At 49.0% G+C, this 21,887-nt stretch overlaps 1 protein-coding gene across 2 annotated transcripts in view; it reads right to left on the bottom strand.

Moving 5' to 3' along the window:
* Positions 1-6,820, bottom strand: part of LOC311514129 (uncharacterized protein) — a 34,685-nt gene extending 27,865 nt beyond the window's left edge. Inside the window, exons 1-2 of one of the 2 annotated variants that reach the window (XM_084616538.1) lie at positions 6,341-6,820; positions 5,826-5,936 (exon numbers count right to left, since the gene is read on the bottom strand). The gene's annotated coding sequence lies outside the window, so the exon portion shown is untranslated. The remainder of the gene's footprint in view (positions 1-5,825; positions 5,937-6,340) is intronic. The other variant, XM_084616539.1, reaches the window with a different exon arrangement.
* Positions 6,821-21,887: the final 15,067 nt, after the last annotated feature.

The following is a 21,887-nucleotide window of genomic DNA, read 5'->3' as shown; positions in this document are numbered from 1 at the left end:
CCGGCAGGTGGAGAAGGGACCTCTGGTGAGTGTACCTTTTAAAATACTATACATGGTTTAAAAGCAAGCATGTGAAAGGATTAATTTGCCCTGGCATTCGTGGCTCTCCTGGATGTACTCCCAAAGCCTTTGCAAAAGGTTTCTGGGGAGCGCAGCCTTATTGCGTCCTCCATGGTAGGACACTTTACCACTCCAGGCCAGTAACACGTGCTCGGGAATCATTGTACAACAAAGCATTGCAGTGTATGTTTGCTGGAGTTCAAACAACATCCGTTCTTTCTCTCTCTGTGTTATCCTCAGGAGAGTGAGATATCATTCATGGTCACCTGGTTGAAATAGGGTGCTTTTCTTCAGGGGACACTCAGTTCCTGCTGGGCTGTTTGCCTGTGGCTGAACAGAAATGTTCCCCGCTGTTAGTCACGGGGAGGGGGGAGGGTTGAGGGGGTAGCCACGCAGTGGGGGGAGGCAAAATGCGACCTTGTAACGAAAGCACATGTGCTATGTATGTAATGTTAACAGCAAGGTTTACCCTGAAAGAGTGTAGCCACTGTTTTATAAAATGTGTCTTTTTAAATACCACTGTCCCTTTTTTTTCTCCACCAGCTGCATGTGTTTCAATGATCACAGGATCTTCTCCTTCCCAGAGGCTAGTGAAGATTAGAAAGAAAAAAAAAACGCACTCGTGATGAAATGTTCTCTGAGCTCATGCTGTCCTCCCACACTGACAGAGCACAGATGAATGCGTGGAGGCAAATAACGTCAGAGTGCAGGAAAGCACAAAATGACCGGGAGGAGAGGTGGTGGGCTAAAGAGAGTAAGTGGCGGGCTGAAGAGAGTAAGTGGCGGGCTGAAGAGAGGGCTGAAGCTGAAAGGTGGTGGCAGCGTGATGAGAGGAGGCAGGATTCAATGCTGAGGCTGCTGGAGGATCAAACCAGTATGCTCCAGTGTATGGCTGAGCTGCAGCAAAGGCAGCAGGAGCACAGACAGCCGCTACAGCCCCTGTGTAACCAACCACCCTCCTCCCCAAGTTCCATAGCCTCCTCACCCAGACGCCCAAGAACGCGGTGGGGGGGCCTCCGGCCAACCAGCCACTCCACCCCAGAGGATTGCCCAAAAAACAGAAGGTTGGCATTCAATAAATTTTAAAGTTGTAAACTTTTAAAGTGCTGTGTGGCATTTTCCTTCCCTCCTCCACCACCCTCCCAGGCTACCTTGGCTGTTATCCCTCTATTTGTGTGATGAATGAATAAAGAATGCATGAATGTGGAGCAACAATGACTTTATTGCCTCTGCAAGTGGTGATTGACGGGAGGAGGAGCGTGTGGTTAGCTTACAGGGAAGTAGAGTGAACCAAGGGGCGGGGGGTTTCACCAAGGAGAAACAAACAGAACTTTCACACCGTAGCCTATCCAGTCATGAAACTGGGTTTCAAAGATTCTCTGATGCGCACTGCGCCCTCCTGTGCTCTTCTAACCGCCCTGGTGTCTGGCTGCCAGGCGATTTCCCTCAACCAGCTTCCAGGCGATTTGCCTCAACTTCCCACCCCGCCATAAATGTCTCCCCCTTACTCTCACAGATATTGTGGAGAGCACAGCAAGCAGTAATAACAGTGGGAATATTGGTTTCGCTGAGGTCTAAGCGAGTCAGTAAACTGCGCCAGTGCGCTTTTAAACGTCCAAATGCCCATTCTACCACCATTCTGCATTTGCTCAGCCTGTAGTTGAACAGCTCCTGACTACTGTCCAGGCTGCCTGTGTACGGCTTCATGAGCCATGGCATTAAGGGGTAGGCTGGGTCCCCAAGGATACATATAGGCATTTCAACATCCCCAACAGTTATTTTCTGGTCTGGGAATAAAGTCCCTTCCTGCAGCTTTTGAAACAGACCAGAGTTCCTGAAGATGCAAGTGTCATGTAACTTTCCCGGCCATCCCACGTTGATGTTGGTGAAACGTCCCTTGTGATCCACCAGAGCTTGCAGCAGTATTGAAAAGTACCCCTTGCGGTTTATGTACTCGCCAGCTTGGTGCTCCGGTGCCAAGATAGGGATATGGGTTCCGTCTATAGCCCCACCACAGTTAGGGAATCCCATTGCAGCAAAGCCATCCACTATGACCTGCACATTTCCCAGGGTCACTACCCTTGATATCAGCAGATCTTTGATTGCATGGGCTACTTGCCTCACAGCAGCCCCAACAGTAGATTTGCCCACTCCAAATTGATTCCCAACTGACCGGTAGCTATCTGGTGTTGCAAGCTTCCACAGGGCTATCGCCACTCGCTTCTCAACTGTGAGGGCTGCTCTCATCTTGGTATTCATGCGCCTCAGGGCAGGGGAAAGCAAGTCACAAAGTTCCATGAAAGTGCCCTTATGCATGCGAAAGTTTCGCAGCCACTGGGAATCGTCCCAGACCTGCAACACTATGCGGTCCCACCAGTCTGTGCTTGTTTCCCGAGCCCAGAATCGGCGTTCCACAGCATGAACTTGCCCCATTAGCACCATGATGTATGCATTGGCAGGGCCCATGCTTTCAGAGAAATCTGTGTCCATGTCCTGATCACTCACGTGACCCCGCTGACGTCGCCTCCTCGCCCGGTATCGCTTTGCCAGGTTCTGGTGCTGCATATACTGCTGGATAATGCGTGTGGTGTTTAATGTGCTCCTAATTGCCAAAGTGAGCTGAGCGGCCTCCATGCTTGCCTTGGTATGGCGTCCGCACAGAAAAAAGGCACGGAACGATTGTCTGCCGTTGCTCTGATGGAGGGAGGGGCGACTGACGACATGGCTTACAGGGTTGGCTTACAAGGAATTAAAATCAACAAAGGGGGTGGCTTTACATCAATGAGTATTTCAGGCAGGACTTCACAGAGGGTTCCAATAAGAAATGGTGCACCTAAGTAATTGTTCTTATTGGAACAAGCAGGTTGGTCTGGCCTCTGATTGATACATGGCTAGATTTACCTTGCTGCACCTTCTCTGTGAGTGACTGCAGTGTGACCTAGAGGAATGAGTCCCCTAGACACGGGAGGAGGCAAATGAGTACAAAACAAATCTGATCTATTTCTTCTTTTGATCCACTCCATCTATCTTTTACGTCTTTGGCTGGCAGCAGATGGTGCAGTAGGACTGCTAGCCATCCTCATCTCTTGTCTGCCTGGCAGAAAATGGTACAATAGGACTGCTAGCAATCTGTATCGCCTTCCTGCTCGCCATAAGATGGTTCAATAGGACTGACTGCAGGACTAAAGAGAATGACCTGGTCAAGTCACTTCTAATGTAGTCCCTGCACCCATGTCTGCCCAGACACTCCTGGCTGACGCAGCCAGGAGCACCTTGGACATGACGATGACAGCTACCAGTCGTACTGCACCATCTGCTGCCACAAGGCAAGGGATTGCTGCTGCTGTGTAGCAATGCAGTACCATGTCTGCCAGCACCCAGGGGACGTACGGTGATGGTGAGCTGAGCGGGCTCCATGCTTGCCATGGTATGGCGTCTGCACAGGTAACTCAGGAAAAAAGGGGCAAAACTATTGTCTGCTGCTGCTTTGACGGAGGGAGGGAGGAAACGGGGACCTGATGATATGTACCCAGAACCACCCGCGACAATGTTTTAGCCCCATCAGGCATTGGGATCTCAACCCAGAATTCCAATGGGCAGCGGAGACTGCGGGAACTGTGGGATAGCCACCCACAGTGCAACAGTCCGGAAGTCGACTCTAGCCTCGGTACTGTGGAAGTGCTCCGCCGAGTTAATGCCCTCAATGCACTTAGAGCATTTTCTGTGGGGACACACACACTCGAATATATAAAACCGATTTCCAAAAAACCGACTTCTATAAATTCGACCTAATTTCATAGTGTAGACATACCCAAAGAGACATCAACAAGGAATGTAAGCTGAAGTCTCTTTCAGGTATATTGGAACATTTTCCCAGGCTGACCTGAAATAATCAGTTTAATTCACTAACTAGAGTTATTTTCTCTGTTTAATAAATCACTTAGTTGTAAATGTGAAACATGTTTTGATAAAAGAAGTTTATGTATCCAAGACATTTCAGATGATTTAGTTTCATAAAAATACATTTTATATGCTGCTTTGTGTGTTTAATTAAATTCTAGTTACCATCCTAATGCAGCATAACACAGAATCACTAGCAAAAAGTTAATTTTCTATTAAATAAGCAATATATCATTCACCATTTTCTAATGTACTAAAAATGTACAATTAATAAAAATATGAAAATGTTAAGCTATATAATGTATCTAGTTATAGTGTATCCTCCTTGGTAGCAAAAAGATGTACCTAATCTCAGTGGTGTTGGAACTAGGAGGGCTGGGGGTGGCTGCCGCACCCCCGGGGCTTGAAGTAGTAATAGCAAACACCAAATACATAGTTTCAATGGTTTCCATCATCAGCACCCCCCACTATAAAAATTGTTCCAGCACCTCTGCCTAATCTAGTGTAAAGTGTCTATTTAGTTTTAAATCAACATGTTGTAATCGTTGTGTCAACCAAAGGGAATGCACCTTTCTTTAGACAAAAAACCAACAACAACTACAAGTGGAAAAGTTTACTAAACTTCAGTGCTTTATATCAAGGCTTCCCACTGGGTTATTTAAATTATTATTTGAATTGCTGATTTAAATTGCCTTGTTTTAAATCAATCCACCCTGATTTTATATCAATGATCAATAATAGCTAAAGAGGCAAAATGAGTGATTTATCAATATTTTATCAACAGAAAGGAAAAGAGCAACAGTAGCAATAATTTTATTGTAATATTCAAGAATTTGAGAAAAGGACAAAATCTAATGAGATTTTTACATTAATATTCTATATTTAGATTGGCAGGAAGAAATCTCAAGAGCATATTACCTTAGTAACATAACTACAGAGAAAGTGGGGCAATTTTGGGGGGGGGTATTTTATATCGATCTTTAGGAATTAGGGAGAAAAAATGGATTAAAAATAATATTTGACAATAGGAGAGAAAAACACCAAGATCTGAGGGTAATTCAATAATTACAGGGGAAAAGGGGGAAAGTTTGAGGGGATTCAACAGGAATGTTCAATAAAGGATCAGAAAGTGATGGTTCCCTCCACCCCCACCATTCACATGCAGAGCAGGGAGCCCTTTGTGTCACTCATGCAAGGGAGGAGGTGTAGAGCAGGAGATGGGCAGGCGGCTGAGTTGAGGGGGGGGGGGAAACAGCAGCTGAGAGTGGATCCTCCAGGGGGGACATTGGCTCCCCCTTCCCCTCCTGTGCCCCTTCCAGGCCCTGTTGCTGGCAGAGACTGGCCACCCCACCATCCCCACCCCAGATTCAGCCGTGTTTCAGGCCTCTCCCAAACAGCACCCACTAACCCCCCATCCCATTTGGGCAACAATTTCCCACCTAAACAAGGACAAACTGCTGCAGATGGAATGGGCAGGGGAAACCCACATATCTGAGGAGATTTTAGATTGAGATTTGAGAAATAGAAAGAAAATGGGTTAATATCTGGGAGGGTAAAAGGTGAATCCTCTGAGAGAAAAGTCGGGTGCGGGGAACCAGGTGGATTTGACAGGTTTCGGAGTAGCAGCCCTGTTCGTCTGTATCCGCAAAAAGGACAGGAGGATTTGTGGCACCTTAGCGACTAACATATTTATTAGAGCATAAGCTTTCCTGAGCTGCAGCTCACTTCATGGGGTGGATTTGATAGTCATATTTGATCATTAGAGAGAAAGGAGGAAGAAGTGGAGAGAATTTTTTTCAACATTTGAGGGGAAAGTGACAAAACCAGAGAAGATGCATTTAACTCTCCCCCCCCCACACACCTACCTCTTCCCCTGGTCTTCTCCCCCTGAAATCTCCTGCCTTCCCAGAGACAGTTCAGACTCCCCCGGGTCACACTTGCCTGGTGTCAGGTATCAGAGGGGAAGCCGCGTTAGTCTGTATCCACAAAAACAAGCATGCATCTGAAGCAGTGGGGTTCTTTTACCCACAAAAGCTTAGACCCAAATAAAGCTGTTAGTCTTTACTTGGTGCCACCGGACTCCTCCTCGTTCCAGCTCGCAGGGTCTGTCCCGTCCCGCCACCTCTGGCTCATTGTTCATCCCTCCCTTCCCCACCCCTCCGCCCCCACACAGGCAAGCGGGGGGACCAGCTCTGGGGCCTCTTTCCCCACCTGCAGCCCCCGGGGCTTTGCCTGTCCAGCCGGTCCTGCCCAGAGCTGCAGCAGGCAGCTCCGACCCTCGCCGGGCCCTTGACCGGGGCTGCGAGACCCGAGAACCCCTGGGGCAGAGAGTCACTTTCCTGCCCGTCCCCAGCACTTCCCAGGGGAGCTTCTCACTCACCTGCAGTCTGCAGCCCGGGGGGCTGGTCCCCGCTGGAGAAAGTCCCCCGCGGCTGGGCAGGGAGGGGTTAATGAGGGGCTCCCCCCAGCCCAGACCCCCATTGGGGTGCGGGGAGTGAGCAGCTGCTCAGCCCGGGCTCCCGGGTCAAAATGGAGGGAGCAGCGCCTGGGATTTTAGGAGCATCCGCGCCCAGGTGTCTGGTCTCGGGGCTTTGTTCTGCCTGCTGCCCGCCTCCTTCCTCCCAGCACCCAACGCTCAGCGCTGCAGCAGCCCCTTCCTGTGTCAGCAGCCCCGGGCCTGTCTCCGGCTGCTGGCTGGAGCCTCCCCTCTGTCTTTGCCGGGCGCGGAGCGCTGCCCTGAGCGCCCGCTGCAGGCAGGCTCTTGGGACCAGCTCCTGGTCGCCGCTGCAGGGGCCGAGCCGGAGAGAGGGAATGCCCTGGGGACAGGAACGTGACTCAGTCTCCCTGCCGGAGAGGAGGGGAAGGGGTGAGACAGGGAAAGAGGAGAAAGAAAGGAGCAGACGGAAAATCAGTGGGTGGGGGAGGGGGCTCCCAGCAAGAAGTAGCAAATGACAGCTGAGGCCTCTGAGAAAGTACCTAGATAAAATATCACATAGCCGCAATTATTAAACACTTTCGGACAACTGCGGTAAGTTTCGAAATTGTTTTGAGTGTACAAAGAGTATTAACTTCGGTTTTGTCAGATAGAAGGATTGCAGGCCTAGATGCAGATAGATAGGTAAACCTATTCAAAACTTCCCAGCCTTAGTGTGGCTTGTTTAGTATCCCTATCAGAGTTTGAAAGAAAATGACACGTGAACGCTGGAGCTTAGCCTTATGAGTCAAGCCCCCTAACCTTGGCATTTTCAGTGTGGGCTCCCCAAGGCACAGCGGAAAGGGGTGCAGGTTCCTGGGGTGATGGGACTACAGGGGGTCATTGTGGCCATGGGAGTGTCACTGTGAGGGGCAGGGTCCATGAGGGTGTGACTGTGAAGGGAGGGCTGTGAGGGGGGGAGCCATGGGGTGTCTCTGTGAGGGGGAGGGGCTGAGGCTATGGTCACTTCCAGGCACCCCCTGACATGGGAGTTGAACTGTCCCCTCCCCCAGCAGGTTCTTTGGGGTGCCCTAGAGCCCAGCATGAAGCTGCTGCTCCTACAGGGTCCCTGGGAGTCACAAAGGGGTGTTGTGAGATCACTACCCCATCTGGCCTGGGGTGGGGCAGGGGCCCCCGAAACAGCCCTGTGGGGAGACTCAGCCCTGTGGGGACTCATGGGCTGTGGAAAAGCACTTCCAGCAGAGGTGATACATCGGGAAGGGAGGGTGGGTATGTGGTGCAAGGTCAAATGCACCTACAGCAGCCGGCCCAGGTGGGGAGTGGAGGGAATGGGGCAAGAACCTCCTCTGGCCACTGGGACACTGCACCTGGTCGAGCGTCTGACTGCGGCCGCGGTGAGCTGCCTCCCTCCTAGGCTTGGCTTCTGGAGATGGCGGGTGAGCAAGCCAGAGTCCCCCCTCCTCCCCCGGCCTGCTCCGAGTGGACCCCTGTCCCCAGAAGCTGAGCCCGGGCAGGGATTGGGCTGCCACTTCCCCCTCTCTCCCAGGCAGCTGGCTACACTGCACCATGCAGCAACCGGGAGCGGCTCCCTCCCACTCCCTGCCAGGGGCCTGCCTGCCAGGGAGAGCAAATGCAGTGGGAGGACAAAGCCTCTCCCCCCACACAGCTAAAGTGGGGTGTGGGGAGTGTGGGTGCCCCAGACTGGGGAGGAGACAGGTGGGGAGGTCACGTGTCCTCTCTTTTAGCTTGTGCCCCCCAAGTATGGGGAGGCAGCAGTTGTCTCTGACTTCCAGGAACTGGGATTTCCAGCTGCATTCAGGTGTCAGACAGGAGAAGGAGGAGTTGCTGCTTTGGGAGAGTCTGTGGGTGTTGGCTGTAGGGGAGATGCCCAGCAATCAGCCTGGCTGAGTCTTTATTCTCGGGGATTCCCCAGCGCGCTGCTCAGACAAGGCTGAAGTAGGGAGCAAAACCGCTGCCTTTCCCAAGGGTTGGCTCAGTGGCTCGGTGAGCAGCAGGGTGTCCCCAGGACCAGTCCAAGCCTGCAGGCCCCAGGAGGCAGGGAAGTCGCCTGGCTCAGGCTGGGAACGCTGGCCCCCAGAGAACTGGCCTGGCTCCCTTCTCAGCAGCAAAGAAGTCAATTCCCCCCACTCCTGATACGTCAGCCTGGAGCTAAGGGCAGAGCTGGGGGTGTCTCCTTTCACTCCCGCTGGGGAGTGCGGGGTCCCGGGGGCCTTTTGGAACTGAATTGAGGACACCAGCCTGTCAGAACTGAGAGCTCAGGTTCCAACTAATCTTTTTAATAATATGATCAAATCCTTCAATCCCAGTGTCACCATCAATAGAACTGTCTCCGCCTTGCAGGTTACCAAGGGTGAAACCCAACAGCTCCTGGAATCCAGGAGAGGGGAGATCAAGCAATTGTCAGAGTCTCTGCGCATAATACATTTGTTAGTCTCTAAGGTGCCACAACCTCCTTTTCTTTTTACTGCCCACAGAGGAATCCTGCTGTGTTACATTCCTGGTGCCCTGGCGCCATCGTGTGGCCATTTCCTTTCCCTCCTGTCTGTGAAAAGTTTTGTTATTTTGCACAGAAACTTTATTTCCTCAGGAGAGACCCAGGAGCAGGGGCTGCCTGCATGTACCAAACACCCACTAGAAGGTGACAGATTAACAGCCTTAAGACCATCTTTCAGTCACTCTGGGAACCTGACTCTGCTCACAGATGGCAGGCTGCCTCCAGCCCACACATCCTGCTCATTAGCTGCAGGAGTGAGTCATTTTTTACTTGTGATCCCTGGGAGAAGGACTTCCAACATGTGCATTGGTGGTATAGTGGTGAGCATAGCTGCCTTCCAAGCAGTTGACCCGGGTTCGATTCCCGGCCAATGCAAATATGTTTTTCTTCTTTCTCTGGAATTGGTTTAATGTCAGTCACATTGTGTGATAATCACATTATCAGTGGAATGAGAGAATTCCTGTCGCACATCCCAGCAGGTCACCAAACACACAATGGGGGAAGCATCCTTGTGTCATTGGACAAAGTCAGAATTGTGGGAACACGCATCTGTAGCTCCTTGTCTTCAGTGTTATATTTCCAGCTGTAGGAGGTGTTTGTATCATGCTCAGGCATGATGGGGAGAAAGGGGGAAACACAATTTTTGCTGCTACGGATTCTTTTGTGTTCGAATAATAATGACATAACAAAACTTAAGTGGACACGAGAACAAATGGCCATCAGCAAGATTAGCCTTGAATTTAGATGAAAGTTTCTAACCATCAGAGGAATGAAGTTCTGGAACAGCCTCCCAAGGGAAACAGTGAGGGCAAAAACCCAACTGGCTTGAAGACTGAGCATGATAAGTTTATGGAGGGGACGGTATGATGGGTCAGCCTACAATGGCATGTAGCTGATCTGCGACTGCTAGCAGTATATATCCCCAATGACTGGCGATGGGACACTAGATGGGGAGTCCTCTGAGTCACTACAGAGAATTCGCAAAAAGAAAGGAGGACTTGTGGCACCTTAGAGACGAACAAATTTATTTGAGCATGAGCTTTCAGGAGCAACAGCTCACTTCATCGGATGCATTCAGTGGATGCATCCGATGAAGTGAGCTGTAGCTCATTAAAGCTTATGCTCAAATAAATTTGTTCGTCTCTAAGGTGCCACAAGTCCTCCTTTCTTTTTGCAAATACAGACTTACATGGCTGCTACTCTGAAACCTGTCATTATACAGATAATTGTTTCCTCGGTTTCTAGCAGGTATATCTTGCTCACATGCTCAGGGTCTCACTGATCGCCGTATTTTGGGTTGGGAAGGAATTTTCCCCCAGGTCTGACTGTCACAGACCCTGCAGAGTTTTCTCCTTCCACTGAAGCATGAGGCACAGGTCACTTGCAGGTTTAAAACTTGGAGTCTTTAAACTATGATTTGAGGACTTCAGTTACTCAGCCAGGGGTTCTGGGTCTAGTACAAGAGTGGGTGGGCAAGGTTCTGTGGCCTGCGATGTGCAGGAAATCAGACTAGCTGATCAAGATGGTCCCTTCTGACCTTAAAGTCTATCAGCCTATGTTTTAGAGTGACCAGTAACTCAAAGCCCCCTAGTGTCCCATCTCCAGCTGCTGGGGATATTTGCTACTGTAAGTGACTGATGGGCCACACGCCATTGTAGGCAGTCCAGTTATACCATCCCCTCCAGAAACTTATCAGGCTCAGTCTTGAAGCCAGTAGGGTTTTCTGTCCCAAGTGGAGGCTGTTCCGGAATTTCACTCCTCTGATCATTAGAAACTTTCATCTATTTTCAAGCCTAAACTTGCTGATGGCCAGTTTATATCCATTGGTTCATTAATAGTGGGGGCCTGTGATAGTGTGGGGGAGGGAGGGAGGGAGAAAGACTGGAGAACTGACAGTGGGACCAAGAGAGATTCCCTGTTGCCCGACCACCCATCTCTGGGAAGAGCCAACTGGAATTGCCCTTGGGAAGCTGCGGCTAATAACTCTGGTGTAAAATCAGCATTCCATTTTAATGCGATTAAAGCCTCCTCACACCCAGTGTCACAATCACGGAAATGGCTTTGTCCTGCTATGTTCCCAGCCCAGCAGTATAGTGAGTGGACCCAAATCCCTTTTCAGAGTCAACACACACACAGAGGCAGCATGGGGTTTTTCATTCCTTAGGTTCTGGCGCCAGCAAGTGGCCATTTTGTTTCACTCATTTCTGTTAAAATCTTTAGAAATGTTATGTCCTTGGGAGAGACCCGGGAGCAGAGGCTGCAGTCGTTGAATCTGCACAATCCCAAACCAAACAATAGAAAATAAGGATTGAAATGTTCCCCAGGTTCCTCGGTTCCAACCTACCTCCCGCTCGGTTGCCGATGCAGCTCCATCCTAGCCCCCAGTAGATGCTGATTCCCTCAGCCCCAGCTGGGCAGGGTGTGAAACTCTTTCACTCTGCATAGGATGACCATAGTTCCCAAAGGGAAAAGGGAACACCACGTGGGGCTGGCCTGAGCCGCTGGTCCAAGCCCTGCTCCCCCCTGCATGGGGCTGACATTGCTCCTCGCCCAAGCCCTGCTCCCCCTCTCCATGTGGGGGGCTGGCGTTGCTCCACACTCAACCCCTGTTCCATCCCAGCTCCTACTTATCCCTGGGGCTTTCTCCCAGAAGAGGGACATTGCAGGGGACAGGGTCCCCGTTTGCCTTTGCTCTCTGTCTAGCCCAGCCCAGGGTGCCTAGACCTGGGGTGTCTGAGCGCCGTGGCCCTGCGTGGAGCTGCCATTCACCTGCCCCTCATTGGGTCTCAGCTTTCGTTTACTCCAGCATTTTTTCTCTCCATCAGCAGCAGCATCCCAAACCCGTTGCACTTGCCTCCTGTCCTCTCAAGGGAGCAGTGTCTTTGCAGTGTGAAAATCACCTGCAGCTCGGCTCTCTAAGCATTCCGTCTGTGCTGACGGGACCTTTCCCTCCAGGACTCAGGGGTTTCCTCCTTCTCCATCGTCATCCACCGTCATCCCAAGAGGCACAGGGGAGAAGAATCTCCATAGAGCCAAGGGGATTTAGGAGCACAAGCCCCACATCCCTCTGGCAGTGAACAGGAATTATTGAGCTTGTTCAGGGAAAGCCCAGTACATATTGAGTCTGACTCCTTAACCCATTAGATCATCACAGCTGGGCAGGCCAAAAGAATCTGGAGACACTAAGGATTAAACCCAGGGCCTAATGCAGGTGAAGCACACACGCTACCACTGAGCTAGGCAGCCCTCCCTGTAGGTTACACCCCGAATCCTGCTTTTCCCAGAGCATCCTGTGGCCTCAGGGCTGCATGGAAAGCAGATTCTCCTCCTCATCCCTGAAGACCCAGTGTTTCTTCCTGGGGTGGGGCTGGTTCAGGGAGGGGGATTCACAAGGAATGCCTTTGCAACAGGGCCACGTCTTGTGCAGCAGAGGTTGAGGGGGGGAGGTTGTGCCCTGGACTCAAGAGACAGAGACAGAGTCAGCCCCTACCCTGCATGGGGGGCAGCGCCCCCAGCCCCCAAAGTGCCATAGTAGGGGATGGGTCTCCATGGCTGATCTGGGTGGCAGCAATGGTGTGGGGTTCCAGGGGGCTCTCATTATCCCAGGATGAGCCCCCAATGTTCCTGGCTATCCCAAGTAAGCGTGGGGCCTCCTATCTCGGAGTCATGCCTTCTATCACCCGGCTGCAGCTCCCAGGCAGCCGGCATTACTGTCCCGCACCACACTGGCCCCTGCTTACTGCTGTTCAGATATTGCACTAGTCTGAGTCTGCTTTCAGAAGCCGGCGCGCACTGTGGAGGCCCCACATTAATAACCATTTTCAATATGAACTTACCCAATATTCTATCGGAATACACTTTGGGGAAAACCTTTTAAAAATAATAATAAAATTCCCTTCCCCAGAGAGTCCCAGGGATCTTGATATCCCGTGTATCGGGCAATGAATGTCCACTGACCATGGAGGTGATTGTGGTATAAACACCTGAGACTTCGCTGGCTAGATAAGATCCCATCTTCATATAAATGCCAGGGAGCTGTGCTCTGCCCTCAAATACTGACAATCTTAGAGTAGTTAATCTGTGGAATTATTAGACTAAAGCATATGTGCAAAGCATGTGCTCTGCCACTGAGCTACCTCTCTATTCCCCATCCAGTTCTGGAGGATCAAAATCTGAGCTCTCCTGCTTAACAGAATTTATTGGCTGGCTAGGGGTGTCCTCTGTGCTAGCAGCTATGGGCAGATTTGTTCGTTCCTTGTCAGCTAGGTAACTTGCATGGACACCATATGCCTTAAAGAGACACAACCAATTCCCATTAGCATGTCTGACCTACAGGTTTTCTGATTTCCAACAACCAATTTCTGCATCCCTAAGGCATCACGTGCATCAGAGCTCACACAACATACCCAAAGTGTCTAGCGGTCTATTCACAAGGCTGCTCTGCTGTGTAAATCCCGGAATCCAGCCTTTCCTCTGAACCTGAGACACTGACTGTTCACTTCCAATATCAGTTAACAAAGAAGCCTCCTTTAAGCTACCCACACTGGATTTTTCTAAAGCAAATTCAGTGGGTTCATACACATTTGAAAGACTCTGGTCATTAGACACCAACACACTTCTCTAAGGCTTTGTCTACACTTTGCACTTCTTAGCAACCCAGTCAGGGTTACCTCCTCCTGAGCTCACGGTAACAGCATTTGAATAAAAGGTGGCAGTGTTGGGGTATACATGGTTACCCTCTTTCTGGTCACAGCATACCTGACTAAACACAGACAACTGCTCAGAGTCATACATGGCCCCCCTTCACAAATCTCCGTTAGGTACAGATAACACAGAAGATTCACATGCATACTCTCGCTGGGAATGGGTTATGACATCAATTTGATCAAACATAGTTACCATGTTCTTATCCAACAACATACCAAGACTGGTATAAACGGGATTTTCAGGACGATACAGTTCCTGCTATTCTTTAACTTTTTTGATTTGGAGCATAAGTCTGGCAAGTTTTGCCTCAGCTTGCAAGCAATTCCATTCACTTCCAGTAAGATTCTTTGGCTCTGTCTTCAGCCTGCTTGGTTCTTTCCTCAGCTTCTTTTTGCAGCTGGGCCCAAGACTTGCTTCTCTTGCATTCGAAAAATCCGCCAGTCTTTGTTCATGTTCAAGACACAGGCTCTCTCTCAGGGCATGCAGTTTGATTGCTTCTGCTGCAGCAGCTGCATCTGGGGCAGGTGAAGGAGACCCTCTTTTCTGATCACTGGCCCATTAACAGACTTTTCAGTTCTCGCTCTAGGGCTTTTTTCCTAAAAGTCAACCCCCTCTGTAAGCACATTTCTTCAAGGGTTTTTCTGTCCAGATCTTCATATGATTGTTGCTCACTCATTGTAACTGATTTTTAGCCTTTAAACTCTCCAATATCAAAATTAATTTTTGACAAGCATGTGGTTCTGATCCAAAACCCAATTAACCTGTGGTAATGTGTATCCTAGCCAGACTACGCCGCTGTGACTGGCGTTCCAGGGGTGGGGGGCACACTGAGATTTCTCAATTTGGGCTAACTGCAAAGAATGGGGCAGACAATTACCAAAACTGGTGGTTATTTCAATACTTAGATTCACCAAGCCAGCAACAAAACAGCTTCAACAACACCTTACTGGTTACCTGGAAGCCACAATACAGTTCCCTTAAAACAACCCAGCCTTGGGCTCCCTCCCAGACAGCCAAGTAAAATACAATAAGGATTATTGAAAATCTTGTTCATTTTATAAGAAGTTCTACCAATCCCGAAGAGTTGGACACATTACCCACCAAGTTAATGACTATTTCAGATCTTGCCAAATACATGCCAATTCTTATTAACTAAACTAAAAGTTATTTTAAAAAAAGAAAAGAGAGAGTATTAGTTAAAAGATCATTATATGTACAGACATGAATATAGTCCTTAGGTCAGTTTCATAATAGAGACGGTGAGCTTTAGAATTGCAAAGAATTATTTTCAGAATCAGTTCATTAGGTCATAGTCCAATGTCCAAATATTCAATATCAGGGTGGTCCAGATGGGATGGCAGACCTCAGTCTTATGACTCAAACTTCCCCTGAAGGAAGCTTAAGTAGATCTGAGATAAAAAGGATCAAGTCTGAAGAGCCCTTTATACTGTTCCAGGCATTCTCTTGAGAGCACAGAGTCCTGAGGTGAACAATAGTGTCTTTGACTTAACCTCCTATTTCCTAAACATCATCAGTAATTAGCTACATGGATTAACATAAGGCAATTGCCTATCGCCCACCATTTGCAGGTGTTTTGCTATTTACTTCAAAGAGAAATATAGTGGTATACTGATACCACTATATTTACAAAAACAACAAGGAATCCTTGTGGCATCTTAGAGACCAACAAATTTATTTGGGCATAAGCTTTCGTGGGCTAAAACCCACTTTATCAGATGCATCCTAGTGAAATAGTGTTTCCTAATATCCAACCTAGACCTCCCTCACTGCAACTTGAGACCATTGCTTCTTGTTCTGTCAACTGCCATCACTGAGAACAGCTGAGCTTCATCCTCTTTGGAACCCCCCCTTCAGGTAGTTGAAGGTTGTAATCAAATCCTCCCTCACTCTTCTCTTCTGCAGACTAAATAACCCCAGTTCCCTCAGCCTCTACTCGTAAGTCATGTGATCCAGCCCCCTGATCATTTGTGTTGCCCTCCGCTGGACTCTCTCCAATTTGTCCGCATCTCTTCTATAGTGGGGGGACCAAAACTCTATCAATTGTATTCATGCTTATCAATATGTAAGCAATTAATGTAAGGAATGAGTTAGATAGTGTGAGTAACAGCCAATGGCAAAACAAAGAGGCAAATATGCCTTTTATGGAACCATGGTATTATCTTGGTGAAGGTATAAATCTCGAGATGGGGGGCCAGGTCAGGGGTACCAACAAGGAAATGTAACAGAATGCTAAACTTGGGACCGGACCGGAAGCAGTAGAGCCTTCCTGCAGATCCAAAGGGACTTCGGGGACTCTCGTAGCCTCGTGGCCAATCTCCAGGCAGCTGTCGTCTGGCCAGCCTCAGCCACCTGTGAAATCAAGATCAATCTTCACCTGCGCCTGCAGCATGAATGTGATATGTGTGTGAGTATAGCCGTACAAAACAACTTTTGCTCAATGCCAATAAATAAACCTAAGTGCTGTTCTAGTTCGACCTTTGTCTGAGCTCATTCCTTGGCTGGTTCCAAGGACAGGTAACAGCACTTGGCAATCTTCTCCTGAGCTTTTCTAGGGATCGCAGCCCACGTTCACCATGGCTGTTGCTGTGAATGGTGCCATGCACATGCTCTCTGAAGCAGAAGTGTCAATAAGCATGTCTTGTTTAAACCTTTAGGGGAGCATGGGAGGGGATTTCGGAATCTTAACTTTTGTTTTGCTTTGTGACTATAATGACAATAGTACTTTTTGGTGTGTGTTAAATCTGTAGCTGCTGCCCTTGAGGGGTTCCCCCTCCACACCCACAGAATGCCTGAGCCAGATAAGGAGGAGAAAAGAGGATCTGAGATGTTCTAATCAGTGAGATCCACAAGCCAGTGCTGCATCAGACCATGAACGGGGGCCTGGAGGATAAATATTGCAGACTGAATGGAGAGGGAAAGAGCAGACAGGAGAAAGACACAGGAAACGGAGAGGGAGATGCATCAGAACATAATGGGGCTTCTCCGGCACCAAACACAGGACTCACAGGCTCACCTCCCTTTCCAGTCCTTGGAGAATTCCACTATACCACTTCCCTCCTCATGTAGCATCATGGACTGTATCCCTACCCCTACCACTCCACACCAGGGGACATTAAGGACAACCATAGCTTTCACATACTCTGACCTCTGAAAGCCACAGCTGATGTACGGATAGCTAACATGGACATGAACGTTCCTTCCCTTTCATAGAATATCAGGGTTGGAAGGGACCCCAGAAGGTCATCTAGTCCAACCCCCTGCTCAAAGCAGGACCAATTCCCAGTTAAATAATCCCAGCCAGGGCTTTGTCAAGCCTGACCTTAAAAACCTCTAAGGAAGGAGATTCTACCACCTCCCTAGGTAACACATTCCAGTGTTTCACCACCCTCTTAGTGAAAAAGTTTTTCCTAATATCCAATCTAAACCTCCCACACTGCAACTTGAGACCATTACTCCTCGTTCTGTCATCTGCTACCATTGAGAACAGTCTAGAGCCATCCTCTTTGGAACCCCCTTTCAGGTAGTTGAAAGCAGCTATCAAATCCCCCCTCATTCTTCTCTTCTGCAGGCTAAACAATCCCAGCTCCCTCAGCCTCTCCTCATAACTCATGTGTTCCAGTCCCCTAATCATTTTTGTTGCCCTTCGCTGGACTCTCTCCAATTTATCCACATCCTTCTTGAAGTGTGGGGCCCAAAACTGGACACAGTACTCCAGATGAGGCCTCACCAATGTCGAATAGAGGGGAACGATCACGTCCCTCGATCTGCTCGCTATGCCCCTACTTATACATCCCAAAATGCCATTGGCCTTCTTGGCAACAAGGGCACACTGCTGACTCAGATCCAGCTTCTCGTCCACTGTCACCCCTAGGTCCTTTTCTGCAGAACTGCTGCCTAGCCATTCGGTCCCTAGTCTGTAGCTGTGCATTGGGTTCTTCCGTCCTAAGTGCAGGACCCTGCACTTATCCTTATTGAACCTCATCAGATTCCTTTTGGCCCAATCTTCCAATTGGTCTAGGTCCTTCTGTATCCTATCCCTCCCCTCCAGCGTATCTACCACTCCTCCCAGTTTAGTATCATCCGCAAATTTGCTGAGAGTGCAATCCACACCATCCTCCAGATCATTTATGAAGATATTGAATAAAACCAGCCCCAGGACCGACCCTTGGGGCACTCCACTTGATACCGGCTGCCAACTAGACATGGAGCCATTGATCACTTTCTTTAATCTCTGTTGCAGACATTTATTAAGATTCTAATGTATTTGCTTTTAACTTGCACAGAATATTTGTGAAGCGTTTTCAATACTCATTAAAACTGTGTATTTTTGGGAAATTATTCATCTTTATTATTTCCTAACATATGTTGCACAATGCGCGGCAGTAGTAAAAAGCACCCACTTTGTTACTGTGCATTGTGACAATTCATAGGATCAGTGACTGTGTAACAATCATAAATCTACTGTAAGAACCACAAAACTAATATTGTCAGTGTTATATTGATACATGTAAACCAAGCACCATATGATTCCTAAAAGGTCCCAAAACTGCCTGACCGGGTATAACCCAGTACACCACAACAACACATTATTGTGGCTCACTGTTAAATTACTTAAATCTAATAAAATAGTTGTGAAACATTTTTTCAGTATTTACTATGGTGCCATACAACCTACCTTCTCCCTAAGTCTCACCCCTCTTTGTTCCCCCGCCTTCCTTTGAACACACCCCCACTAATTACAATTTGTGGAGAAAACACTGCAGTGAAATATTTTACATATAGCCCTCCGAAACAAAGAATCCCTTATCAAAGTATCTGACTGCATAAAGTCTCGTAGCAGTTCACATATTTGTCTCATCTGTGGCTGGGAGTCCGTGAATTCCTCTGATCACTTCATCATTTTTTCATGGTTTGTATGTATAAAAGCATCTTCTGTATTTTCCACAGTATGCATCCGATGAAGTGAGCTGTAGGCTTATGCGCAAATAAATTGGTTAGTCTCTAAGGTGCCACAAGTACTCCTTTTCATTTAGCTTTGTTATTGTACAGATACATGTCATTGTGCTGTTTAATTTATATTTTAAACAGCCAAAGAAGGGCCCACAGGCCTCATCCAATTCACAGAGTTCTACACCGTGAGAGCTGGCAGAGGTAGGTCACACTTTGCTACTCCTGGACCAGAAGATGGGAAAGGTGAGAGGTAGCAACTTGGGACAGATGCAATCCTCATTGTTACAATGTGCAACCCCAGGACCAGAGGATGCTCAAGATGAGAGGTAGCAACAAGTCAGCAAATCAGAACAACCTTGTATCAGTAATTGCTGCTGGTAACAATTCACTCCTCCAGGGACCACATCCCCACACGCCTCCCTCTCCCTCCCGATCAGCTGTTTCATGGCATGCAGGAGGCTCTGGGGGAGAGGAAGGAAGAGCGAGGGCACGGCAGGCTCAGGGGAGGGGGCGGGAAGGGGTGGAGTGGGGGCAGGGACTGTGGCAGAGCCTGGGGCTGAGCAGCGAGCACCCGCCGGCACATTGGGAAGTTGGTGCCTGTAGCTCCAGCCCCGGAGTTGGTGCCTAGACAAGGAGCCGCATGTTAACTTCTGAAGAGCCGCACGGGGCTCCGGAGCCCCAGGCTGGCCACCCCTGACCTAGCAGCTTTGTTACCACCCCTTTCCTTATCAGCGGCAGCACATTCCTTGTGCCCTACACCCCAGCCGGGCACAGGGAGACCCGCCCTGGCTTGCGCGCCCAGCTCTGGCAGGGGCGCGGGGGTGGGGAAACGCCCCCTCGGTGCGAGCTGTGCTGCGCATGCCTGGGAAGGGCTGCTGTGCACCGGGTGTGCTGGGAAATGTAGTCTCCGCCTGCTTGGCACCGCGCACGCGCGGCAAATCGCAGGGACCGGCGGGCAGGGGCGCCTCGGCCCTCTGTGTGGCTCTGCGGGGCTGGGAGCGACCTACCCCGCCCGCGGGCCTCGTGGGGCCAGCTTTCGGTACAGGCCGGTGTTCCTGAAGATACGTGTGTCATGCATCTTTCCAGACCACCCTGTGATGATGTGAGTGAAATGCTCTCAATGATCCACAAGCACCTGCAACACCATAGAAAAATACCCCTTCCTCTTGATGTACTATGTTGCAGGGTGTTCCGGTGCCAAAATTGTGATATGCATGCCATCTATCGCCCCTCTGCAGTTAGGGAAACCCATCTCTGCAAAGCCATCCACTGTCACGCATATTGCCAGGAGTCATGGTCCTTCCTAGGAGGATGCGATTAATGGCCCTGCACACTTGCATTAACGCAGCCCCAACCGTTCACTTCCCGACTCCAAACTGATTCGGGACTGACCAGCAAAAGTCTGGAGTCACCAGCTTCCACACTGTGATCGCCCCACACTTCTCCACAGAGAGGACAGCTCTCATTTCGGTGTCCTTGCGCCTCAGTGCTGGTGCGAGCTCAGCACACAGTTCCAGGAAGGTGGCTTTCCTCATCCAAAAATTCTGCAGCCACTGCTCTTCATCCCAGACCTGCATGATGATGCGATCCCACCACTCAATGCTAGTTTCCTGAGCTCAAAAGCGATCGTCCATTGTGTGCAGCTGTTCTGTGAATGCCAAAAATAATGTAATGTTGCTCCTATCCATGGCAGACAGCACACCAGGCAACTGTGAATTAACTGCACTGCCATTCGGGATGTGTTAATGACATCCTGGGCAACGTGACAGCAAACGTGCAGCTGGTGGTTTAAAAATATCATATTGCTGCTACATAAATCCATGGTACGCCCACATCTTGGATACTGCATGCAGATGTGGTCGCCCCACCTCAAAAAGATATATTGGAATTGGAAAAGGTTCAGAAAAGGGTAACTAAATGATTAGGGGTATGGAACAGCTTCCATATGTGGACAGATTAAGAAGACTGGGACTTTTCAACTTGGAAAAGACATGACTAAGAGGGGATATGATAGACATCTATAAAATCGTGACTGGTGTGGAGAAAGTAAATAAGGAAGTGTTATTTACGCCTCCTCTTAATACAAGAACTAGGGATCACCAAATGAAATTATTAGGCAGGAAGTTTAAAGCAAACAAAAGGAAATATTTCTTCACACAGTCAACCCATGGAACTCCTTGCCAGAGGATGTTATGAAGGCCAAGACTATACCAGGGTTCAAAAAAGAACTAGATAAATTCATGGAGGATAGATCCATCAATGGCTATTAGCCAGGATGGGCAGGCATGGTGTCCCTAGCTTCTGTTTGCTGGAAGCTGGGAATGTGTGACAGGGAACAGATCACTTGATTACCTGTTCTATTCATTCCCTCTGGGGCACCAGGCATTGGCCACTGTCAGAAGACAGGATACTGGGCTAGATGGACCTTTGCTCTGACCCAGTATGGCTGTTCTTATGTCTTCCAGCAAATAAAAACAAAAGAGAAACAATAGAAAAAGGAATGGCAAGTTACTAGAATGCCAAGGGAGTGTAGGGGTGTAGCTGCAGTGAAGGCTAGTCTGCTATTTTAAATACAGACAGACTAGTCAGGGCTGTCATAGCCTGTTGATGATGTGACTTCCTTCCCCAGAGGGGATCAGTCTTGGGGTCACAGTACATCAGTCTCTGTTAGACAGCTGTTTGACCTCGAAGGTGAAGGACTTCCACCTTTCTCTTGATCTTTACAATTGATGATTCCACCTTACCCCACTTTACAGTGACTCCTTGAGGTGTCCAGTCAAATCAGGTGTGAAAACTCCTTGGATACAGACAATGTGTCCTGAGCCAGTTGAAATGACTATCACTTTAGGCCAAAGTCACTTTGGTAAAGTCTCACTTCACCTAGGAGTTTTCTTAAAGTATTAATTGTAGCAAACCACATGCAGCATGGATGTGAGGACCCCATAGACATCAAAAACAAAAAATAAAAGTTCTGAAGGTTTCCACAGCCTTGTCTGAGGGTTAAATGGACATGCTCTAATAGCTGGCCTCCTCAAACTAAAAAGGACCTTGGCACCTGTCATAAATATAAAGGGAAGGGTAAACACCTTTAAATCCCTCCTGGCCAGAGGAAAAACCCTTTCATCTGTAAAGGGTTAAGAAGCTAAGATAACCTCACTGGCACCTGACCAAAATGACCAATGGGGAGACAAGATACTTTCAAAGCTGGGGGGGGACAGGACGGACAAAGGGTTCTCTCTGTCTGTGTGATGCTTTTGCCAGGACCAGAGCAGGAATGCAGGTCAGAACTCCTATAAATAG

This window comes from Lepidochelys olivacea, assembly GCF_965140295.1.
Source record: "Lepidochelys olivacea isolate rLepOli2 genome assembly, chromosome: 28".
In the NCBI taxonomy this organism is placed as follows: Eukaryota; Metazoa; Chordata; order Testudines; family Cheloniidae; genus Lepidochelys; species Lepidochelys olivacea.
The sequence above is the reverse complement of the archived record's forward strand: the minus strand, read 5'-3'. Positions and strand labels throughout refer to the sequence as shown.